This window comes from Hippopotamus amphibius, chromosome 16 (genome assembly GCF_030028045.1).
Source record: "Hippopotamus amphibius kiboko isolate mHipAmp2 chromosome 16, mHipAmp2.hap2, whole genome shotgun sequence".
NCBI lineage: Eukaryota > Metazoa > Chordata > Mammalia > Artiodactyla > Hippopotamidae > Hippopotamus > Hippopotamus amphibius.
Window position 1 is genome coordinate 48,103,500 of NC_080201.1, and position 11,072 is coordinate 48,114,571.

Sequence of the window (11,072 nt, forward strand, 5' to 3'; positions counted from 1 at the left end):
TTACATATATCTTAAAATATGTACTATTAAAAAGGTACCAGATGGTTATAGTTGAGTTTTAGCTAATTTTTTAACTAATCACAATTGTTCAGTTTATTCAGATCCTGGGAAAAGAAGGAATGCTCTCTAACTTTGTTTAACTAGTATAACACTCGATAACAACAGGCCAAAAGAGAAGTATTAATCAGTTTCATTTGTGCTAAAAGATAAACTGAGACAGAATTTTTTCAGTTTACTTGAGCATACATCGATTTGAATAAGGCAGCATCAAGTCAAGAGTGGTTAGGAGCACTCAACAAATAGGAGCTAGTGGAGAGGTTTTTATAGAGACGATCCCAAAGCAAAGCAAAGAAATGATTTGATTGGCTATACCTTAAGCAGTCATCTTATTTGGGAAAACTGAGTTGGCTGTGACTGGTTGTCCCTGAGGTTTATTTTCTCAGATTCGAGTGCACTGACTCTGGGTTACGTTTTGGTTTGCTTACATAGGCTACCAAGTCACTAGAGTCACCTCAGTCTAATAGCCTCCTTCTTTAATTACTTTAACATTTGTGAATATAGATGCAAAAATTCCAAATAAAAGGCTGATTTCAATAATGTAGTATAACATTTGTACAATGAATTGTCAAAAGATTTCTTAATGTTTAAAGAACAACAAAATGACAAAATGTATTGCATGAACAAATTAAAGGAGAAAAATTATATATATATGTGTGTGTGTCAAATGATGCCAATAAGATAATGTGGTAGACAGAATAATGCCCCTTCTCCCATAAGATGTCTAAGTCCTAAACTTCAGAACCCGTGAATGATTATATTACATAGCAAAAGAGACTTTGCAGATATGCTTAAATTAAGGATCTTTTGAAAAGATTATCCTGGATTATCTGAGTAGCTCCAAAGTAATCACACGAGTCCTTATAACTGGAAGGCAGGAGGGTCAGAGTCAGAGAGGAGAAATGAAGAAAGAAGGGGAGGTTAGAATGATGTGCTCTGAAGAGGGAGTAAGGGGCCATGAACCAAGGAATACAGGTGGATTCTAGAAGCTGGAAAAGGCAAGTGAAAATATGCTCCCCTTGGGACTTCCCTCTCAGTCCTGTGGTTAAGACTCCGTGCTTCCACTGCAGGGAGCCACAGGTTGGATCCTTGGTGGGGGAACTAAGATCCTGCAAGCTGCATGGGCAAAAAATTAAAAAAAAAAAAAAAAAAAAAAAAAAAGCTCCCCTAGTGTTTTCAGAAGGAATGTTCCTCTGCCAAAACCTTGATTTTAGCCCATAAAATCAATTTCAGACTTCTGACCTCTGTCTGGGTGAGTAAATCTTCCTTCAGAGCTGGAGGAGGATGGAATGACCTATCATTCATCAGAAAGCCAAGTCCTTGATAAGTCAGTCCTTCTGCCTTACTTCCTGAGATCTTCATCCCCACCCCCACCCCCTGGCCTAACCAGGATATTCTGCATTCCTTCTCTAGGAACTTCTTTTACAGAAACAAATTGGGAAAATGGCTCCATAGTCCTCCTGTTCCAGTGGGGTCTTTGGGTACATCCTTAAGCATCTCAGTGCCCTCCTACATTTATTGCTCTCATATGGTAGAGCAAAATCACCTAACAGGCACATTTGCTTCAATTTTTTATTTAAAAAATTTTCAAATCTCCAGAAGCATTGAAAGAATAGTACAAAGAACTCTTATACATGCCTATCCCCTGGATTCACCAATTAACTTGCCACTTTTGACAAACTTTCTCTTCCATTTGAAAATAAATTCAAGTATAATGCTACTTCACTACTAAATATGCCAGCATGTGTCTCCTAAAAATAAGGACAGCTTCTTACCACGCACCACCCTAAACACAGTGTTTCACACATATATCACCACATTCCACAAAACACCTGTGTCTTACATTCACATCATTAAACACAGTAGTACATCCCATGTATCTCTAACCACAACACTATGATCAGAGGCAAGGAGATGAATAATTCCACAATTCACTCGCAATTTTCCCCAAATGTCCCCAAAATGTCTCGTAGAGGTTTTTCTTTAATCAGGACACAAAGTTTATGCATTACATTTGATGTTACGTCTCCTTAGTCTCTTTTAATCTAGAACAGTCCCTCTACCTTTTTGTTTTCTTTAAACACTGATTCTTTTTTAAAGAATCTAGCTTAGTTGTTCTACAGAATGTCTTACATTCTGGATTTGTCTGGTTATTTCCTCATGGTGAAATCCAGGTTAAACGTATTTGCTCAGGATACTACATAGACAGTGTTGTGTCCTCTTGTTGTATCACATCAGGAGAAACACAAAGTCAGATCATTTCACTACTGATGATGCTAAATTTGATCACTTGGTTATGGTGGTAATGGCCAGATATCTTAATTGTAAAGTTATATTATTTTCCTCTCTAATTGGTGAATAACCTGAGGGCTGTTAACTTAGGACCATAAGAATATGCTATTTCCCAACAATCATATGCCTATTTAATATAAGATGTGTGATACCCTCTCACATAAATTAATATATGTGTTAATCTCTCAGGTAAATATAAACCATGAAATTATATTTTGCATATGAACTTTCTTTACATATGCATATTAATGAGGTATTATTGACACATACATACACATTGTTCCTCAGTTTTAGATAATCAATCCATGTTACGTGCCTTATGAACTATTTAAGATATTTTATAGTATAATTCAGAATACAACCAATTTTTGATTATGTTCCTGACTTTTGAATTTAACCCCCATAAAAATACAACATTACTGTAAACAGATATTCCTTTTCAGGTTGTTGAGCTTCTCCATCATGCCCACCATTCTGTTAGGAACACTGATTGGCAGAAACACATACCTTGGAGAGAAAGTTGAGAGTCTTTATTGTGGAGATTATGATCTGTCAAGGAGGAAGATGGCAAACTATCCTGCCCTACAGGATGTTTAAGAGTTGGGTATCATGGAGAACTTAAGTGTGAAGGTCTTGGTGAATACTGGTGGGCTTTTGCCAAAAATGGATGAGAAACTTTTTGTATCAGCAGCCAGTTCCTATAGTCAGTTTATATCAGTTTGGGTTCAGTCACAAAACAGAAATTGCACCAGAATTTAAACAGAAGTTTAACATAAAGAATTATCAAGCAATGATAGGAGAGTAACTATAAAAACATCAAAGAATTTGAAAGGGCCCTTTAGGGCTGAGGAAGGACAGGTTGGAAGGAGGGTTTCAGACCTCATTTGAGAAGTATGGTTGCAGCCCACTGGATGGCAGAGAAATCTGCTGGGTTGCCAAGTACTCCAAGAGAGTTGGAGTAGCACTGCAGGTATGAGGCCTGAGATGCTTGGTACCTACATCAGGGGGGCCTCAGGAACTAGCCCTCTAAGGCACACGCAAGCCAAAGCTGATGGGCAGGCATGCAAAGAGAGTTGGGATACCACTGTGGGCATGAGGTCTGGAGCACATGGTGTCTCATCAGGAGGGCCTCAGCAAGGTGGTCACTGGATCCAGGCCAAGTCTGCAAGACCTCCAAGAGACTGCATGCACTGCAGCACAGCTGGCGCTGAGCATCACTGAACATTCACACACACATACACACACACACCATGAACCATGAAGCAAGAACAAGAAAAAGCAAAACGTAGCAACCAGAACCAAGAAGAGACACCTCCTTTCTCCTCCAGAACCCTCTACTGACAAAGCTTCACATCATATTCACTGTAAAGATATGCTTAAAGAATCCATTCCAGCAGATGCAGAGAATGGACTGGAGGACAGGGGGTTGCAGGGGTGGGGGGGCGAAGGGGAAGCTGGGATGAAGAGAGAGAGTAGCATAAACATATATACACTACCAACTGTAAAATAGATAGCTAGTGGGAAGTTGCTGTATAACAAAAGGAGATCAACTCGATGATGAGTGATGCTTTAGAGGGCCAGGACAGGGAGGGTGGGAGGGAGGGGATATGGGGATATACGTGTAAATACAGCTGATTCACTTTGGTGTACCTCAAAAGCTGGTACAAAAGTGTAAAGCAATTATATTCCAATAAAGAGCTTTAAAAAAAAAAAAAGAATCCATTCCAGGGCTTCCCTGGTGACACGGTGGTTAAGAATCTGCCTGCCGCCCAGGGGACATGGGTTCGATCCCTGGTCCAGGCAGATTCCACATGCCACACAGCAACTAAGCCCATGCACCACAACTACTAAGCCTGTGCTCTAGAGCCCGCAAGCCACAGCTACTGAGCCCACATACCACAATTGCTGAAGCCTGCGCACCTAGAAGCCTGTGCTCTGCAACAAGAGAAGCCAATGCAATGAGAAGCCTGTGCACTGCAACGAAGAGTAGCCCCCACTCAACACAACTAGAGAAAGCCCGCGTGCAGTAATGAAGACCCAATGCAGCCTAAATAAATAAATAAATAAATAAAAACAGTCCACTCCATATTCAAACAGCAAGTATTGAAGGGTGAATTTGGAGCTGAGGCAATAATAACCTTTCTACAAACACCTGAGCTCCTATACAGTAACAAAACAACTCTACATATCTACTTAGCAAGGTACAACTATACAAACAAGAAAATGTACAATCCCAACAGCTAGCTATATTAGTTACTAATTAATTAATTTCTGGCTGTATTAATTACTCCACAAACCAAGGTGGGATTCAGTTACAGCTCCACTGATTATTCTGTTGCCTAAAGAATAAATTGTAAAGTTAACCTCCAAAAACTTCTTGTATATAAAATAAAAATGAGAAGAAAAAGTAGTCAGTATATACAAATAAACTCATACAACAAGCAAAGAGAAATATGCAAAGGTACTAGAGTCCTCACATCTCTAACTGGATATGAGGTCACAGTTGATGTCTATGGCTTCCTTCTTCAACAACCTATTCCATATTTCCATTGCCTTCAGAAACAACCTCAGATGTTCTAGGTACTTTACCTGGTAGTTACAAACCTTCATTCTTGAATATTCTGAGTCCTCAGTCATTCTGTATTTTTTTTTCTTTTTATTGCTTTCATTTTCCAATAACCTTTCCTTTGAGGCATGGAAGTACTAAGATGCCAGAGAAGCCCCTGGATTCCAGATATGTCTCCCTTTACCTCCACTGTATAACACTAACCTGATTCCTCCTTGGTAATTAGGATCAATCATTATAGCCAGTAGATTGACCTTTTTTCCCTGTTGGTACAGTGGTATAAGAAGCCCAAAATGTTCAATAGGTAAGTCTCATCTTCCAGTTCAGTAGACCAAGTGCCACTGGTGTCTCCAAGTGGAAGCATTGCCCCCTTGGGAACTATTCTCTCCATAGCAGCGAAGCTCAAATTCTGTGAGTGGGTTATTAGGTGTTATAGTGGGAGAAGCCATTCTCACTTCACTCCTTCATTCCTGGAGCCTGTGTTTTGGCTATGGGGGAGGCCTTAATGATCTCCAATTCAAAATATATACTGCATTCTGTAAAACAGAACTCCAACCTTTCAGGGTGATGTCTCCAACTGGCACTGCAACTGAATCTTCAGTAAGCCATTTCCACCTTTCAACTGGGCCAGATGATTCCAGGTGATACAGCATATGATAAGACCAGTTAATTCCCTGGGCATGAATGCACTGCTGCACTTCCTCTGCTGCGAAATGAGTTCCTTGCTCAAACAAAAAGTTGTGTAGGATGCCATAATGGTAGAAGAAGCATTCTATGAGTCCACAGTTAATGATGCTGGCAGAAACATGAAAGGCAGGGAAAGGAAATCCAAGATAATACGTGTCTATACTTGTGAGGATGAATCTCTGTCCCATCCGTGATGAAAAGGCCTAATGTAATCGACCTTCTACCAGCCTGATCCTCACAGGGAATGTTGTCTTATCAGGGACTCAAGATTGGTCTCTGATGTTGGCAAAAAATTAAGGGGAAGAACTCTGTTAGATAACTGTGCCCCTTTTATTAAGAAAGAAAATGCTAACACCCCTGAGCCCCAAATATTTCTGCTTATATATCACTGGCCAGATTTATGACACATGGTTGCCTTTAGTCACAAGGTAGGTTGGAAAATAAAGTACTGAATTCTTCCTACATCTATAATGGAAATCAGCAAAGAAAAGGTGGGCTGAGACTGTTGTGTCTGTCAAACATCAGTGTACACCCACCAGCAGAGAACTGGTATCTTGCAAGAAAGAGACAAACTTGGGCCCAGAGTGAAGATTCTGGGTAAAGAGACAATGTTTCTCCACAATGAGGTATCACCTCACACCGGTTAGAATGCGCATCATCAGAAAATCTACAAACAGTAAATGCTGGAGAGGGTGAGGAGAAAAGGGAATGCTCTTGCACTGCTGGTGGGAATGTAAATTGATACAGACACTATGGAGAACAGTATGTAGGTTCCTTGCAAAACTAAAAATAGAACTACCATATCCCACTACTGGGCATATACCCAGAGAACATCATAACTCAAAAAGACACATGCACTCCAATGTTCACTGCAGCACTATTTACAATAGCCAGGACATGGAAGCAACCTAAATGTCCATCAACAGATGAATGGATAAAGAAGATGTGGTAGATACATACCATGGAATATTACTCACCTGTAAAAAGCAATGAAATTGGGACATTTGTAGAGACATAGATGGACCTAGAGACTGTCATACAGAGTGAAGTGAGTCAGAAAGAGAAAAACAAATATTGTATATTAACACATATATGTGGACTATAGAAAAATGGTACAAATCAACAGGTTTGCAAGGCAGATATAGAGACACAGATGTAGAGAACAAACATATGGACACCAAGTGGGGAAAGCGGGGAGGGGTGGGGGGGGGAATGAATTGGGAGATTGGGATACCAAATTGTACACTCTAAATATATGCAGTTTATTGTAAAAAATAAAAAAATAAAAAATTAAAAGAAAAAACAGACAATGTTTCTGAGCTTAAGACACAGGCAAAAATCACACTATTAGAACTAGAGATACTTGCAAATCAGATTCTTTGGAAGGAAGTAAGAGGACAAGGCCTTAGGAACAGGAATCACTCCTGAGAGGAACCCCTAATAAAACCTGTGAGGAAGCACCAAGGTGAGACTCTCCTGAAAGTGGCAGAGGCTGGTGATGCTTTGGATGGAGCATTCATTACCAGGGTAGAAGGAAGAGTGTAAACTCTGGGGTCTGTGGACAGAGATGAGAGGGACAGAGGTAGATGGCAGTTGGGTAGCACAGAAGAGGTAAGTTCCTACTCAACAACTTAAATAATAGCTCATTTATCACAGAAACTGAAAAATGTGTCATACACCGTGTTCATTCAAAATGTGTGTATAGACACAGTATGGAGAATTGCTATTTCCTTCACATTTTCTTTGGTTATGATTATGGAACCACAAATGTTATGAGTATAATAGTAATTCTGTATCACCCCTATGTACACTTTAATGAACAATGTGAAGTGTTTAATATTATTTTCTTTTTCCCTATTATGTTTGTTCTGATTATATTTATGAAAATCTAATTTTATGTTTGTTGAATCTAAAAATGACAAAAATTGTGGCTTGTGTTATATATGTCTTTTTTATTTTTCAATACATTTATGTTTATTATATTTTCCAAAAGTTTTGGTCCACAAAAGGTTGCAAATTTTAAATAAGGAAAGAAAAAGGATCTTGCCTTCTCCACAATTTGAGAAGCACTACTTTAAAAGACAAAGGGTGGGATGGGATATTTACTTAGTCTTCTTTGAAGGAATAGCTAATAGTTTTCTGTATTCTAGTTAATATGGCCAAAGAAATAAAATAAGATCACATTTATATCCTTAATGAAAATTTCAAGTCCAGCTGTAATCTCCCTCCTGTAACATTCGTATGTCCCCAAATAACTAAAGACCAAACTAGTGTCCTAACTGAGAGAGTGCAAAAAGATAAATTATTTTATTCAGAGGCAGTCCTCTTCCACCTCTGACACTGGGGGCATCAGTCAGCCCATGGAACATACCTTATGTCTTCTGCTACAAGCTCAACCACCTCTTATGTCCACCTTCACTGTTTTTTTTTTTTAATAAATTTATTTTTATTTATTGGCTGCATTAGGTCTTCATTGCTGCACGCGGGCTTTCTCTAGTTGTGGAGAGTGGGGGCTTCTCTTGTTGTGAAGCACGTGCTCTAGGCACATAGGCTTAGTAGTTGTGGCGCACAAGCTTAGTTGCTCTGCGGCATGTAGGATCTTTCTGGCCCAGGGATCGAACCCGTGTCCCCTGTATTGTCAGGCAGATTTTTAACCACTGTGCCACCAGGGAAGTCCCCACTTCACTGTTTTTATTTAAAGATCAGACCAGTTTGGGTGCCTCATATTTCAAATAACACTTAGGACTTATTCTGTGCCTCCAGTATTTGCTCAGACATAGTAGAAATCACGCTTGCACACTAGACACCAGGAGAGCTTGGAAAGTTATTGTCCAACATGAAACAAGAAAGTAAAATTTCACAAAAGCTGAGGCTAATATAAGTCCACGTGGCTTGAACAACTTTGGGATGGGGCAGCAGTCACAGTATAGCTCTCTGCCAAGTTCATTTAACAGAGACTATATTGGGAACATTACAGAAGATGACTGCTCAGGTTGCTCTTGGTTGTCAAATTTAGTTAGAGAAGAACTAGCAGCTGCTTATCTGGGAACACTAAAACAGTCATTAATTATGCCCCAGAAACAGCTGCTGAAGCTTTGCCTCGGCTTTTGTCGCTCTGCCCAAAGCCTGGTACAGCTGATGTTTATCTGTATTTGTTGGTCCAAAGTTACCAGTCGAAATTGCCACTGTGGCTAATATTTCCATGGGTTGCCAAGCTAAGAAAATGAAACTACTGAGACTGAATTAACAGTATCAAAAATTAAGAATCTTCATACCTATACCTTCTATTGTTGCAGAAAACCGATCCCATGAGAAACCAAGCACCACACTCAGAGAGCTGGAGAACTCAGGTTTATTATGCCGGCGGACCCAGACGAGCTAGCGCTCCAAAATTCTGGGCCCCGTTTCAGGGGAGTCTTCTCCTTATATAGGTTAAAACATACAGCTATAATTGGTACAAACTGATTGGCTACAAATTACTATAGGTCACAGGGCAGTTGCAGAGCACGGGAGTTGCCATGGGTTACCCACATGGTAGGGGGTCCTAACAGGAACTTGTAGGAGCAGGACATTCCATTCTTATCAGGACTAAGGTCACAACCGGCATTCTCATATTGGTTGCAGGTTGAAGTTAATGAACACTTAACAAGTTTATGTGCAAAGGGTCTCGAACAAAGGCTTGGGGTGGGTGCCTAAGAGTGAGACATTCTTCCCTTATCTGATCACACTTAGTAATTCATTTTACTGTTTAACTGAGAGTGGCGAGCAGGGCTTTGCAAGATAGAGGAGAGTAAGCAATTACAAGTATGGAAGTTTCAATTTCCTCATCACTATAGGACCCAGTCAATCCACTACTAGGTATTTATCTAAGAGAAATGCAAACATAGATCTATACAAAGACTTGTACACAAATGTTTATGGTAGCTTTATCTATACTAGTCCCAAACTGGAGACAACCCAACTATTCATCAACAGGTGATGTGATAAACAAGCTGTGGTACCCTTACTCAGCTGCTACACACAACAACATAGATGAATTTCACAACATCTGAGCAAATGAAGCAGGTAGCAAAGACACTGTATGACTCCATTTATATGGAGTTCTAAAACAAGCAAAATTAATCTATGGAGATGGAAGTCAGAAGAGTGATTACCTCAGAAGACGATGGTGGTTGTTGTCTGGGAAGGAGCCAAGGGAACCTTCTGAGGGAATGGAAAATATTCTATTTCTTGATCTGGGTGAGGGATACACAGTTACATACATAAGGTGCATACTTAATATTTTTACATTTTATTACATGTAAACTATACCTCAATTTTTTAAAAGGGAAAGACATGAAAAGACCTTTAGTTATTAAGGAAGTAGCTGGTGAAGTTTTAGAGACGAGTCAGGGATAAAGGATGAAGTAATGATAGGCAAACAGCCTGATACCTGTGGACTACTCAAGGGCCTACAAATATTTCAGACCCATGTGTAGGCTTTAAAACATGAGAACCACAATATGAAAATTACCATTTATAGTCAAATGTCTCTAAAATTCAATCTGACAGGTTTAATATTCAACAATTCTATGGAGCTACATAAAAATAATTGTAATGAAGGCTACATGTGGTTGTTGTTTTTTTTTTTACTGCACTTATGTGATTTTAAGTATGCTGAAGGCTTCATAACTCCTTAAAGTTTACTGCAGTCTTAAAGTAGCAGTGACTCTTCCATCATTTCCTCTCTCCCCTCTGTGTTTTGTCTCTCTCATTCCCACACTTCTGAGTTGGAAATAATCTTCTACCCCAAGGATCTTGGCCTCTGCCTTCTACATTTCAACTTGGTTCAATATACCCAGTTACCATTCAGCTCCTGGTGAAACAACTTTTCACAAGGCCCAGTGGGGATATATAGGACATGGAATTCTCTCTTATTAGAGATTTTTTTGAACCCATTTCCTCTGCAGGCCCCCAAACCATCCAATTTTCCCACAAACAAAACTAACCAAAATCTAGGATGCCTTTGGGCAAACTTTGAGGCCCATTACACTAAATCCCAAAAGAAAGGCCAATGTAACGATTAAATAAAGCACATACCCATCCTTCTTACTTTAGCAAAACCCTTACACACCTTTCCTAGTTATTTTTGAGACATAGTCCAATACAAATAGAGACTTCCAACGAATCCTTAGAAAATCATAGGACAACTAACTTCCATCAGAATTTCATCTGAAAACTTTGACTTTACAGACATTATATCTTAATTACAGGCTTGGGAAGTAGGTGGTTTTTTTTCAGAGCTGCTTCTCTCTGAAGTTGTTCAATCAATTTTGAAGACATTATTTTGAGTTCAGAATTATAAGGAATATAATTCTATTGAGAAGAAATGTAGATACCAGACTCATGTCTCCTAACTTTGTCTTTGGTTTTGCTGGGTTTTGTCTGATATTTTTAGCTCAGGTGCACAGTTATATTAATAACAACCTCT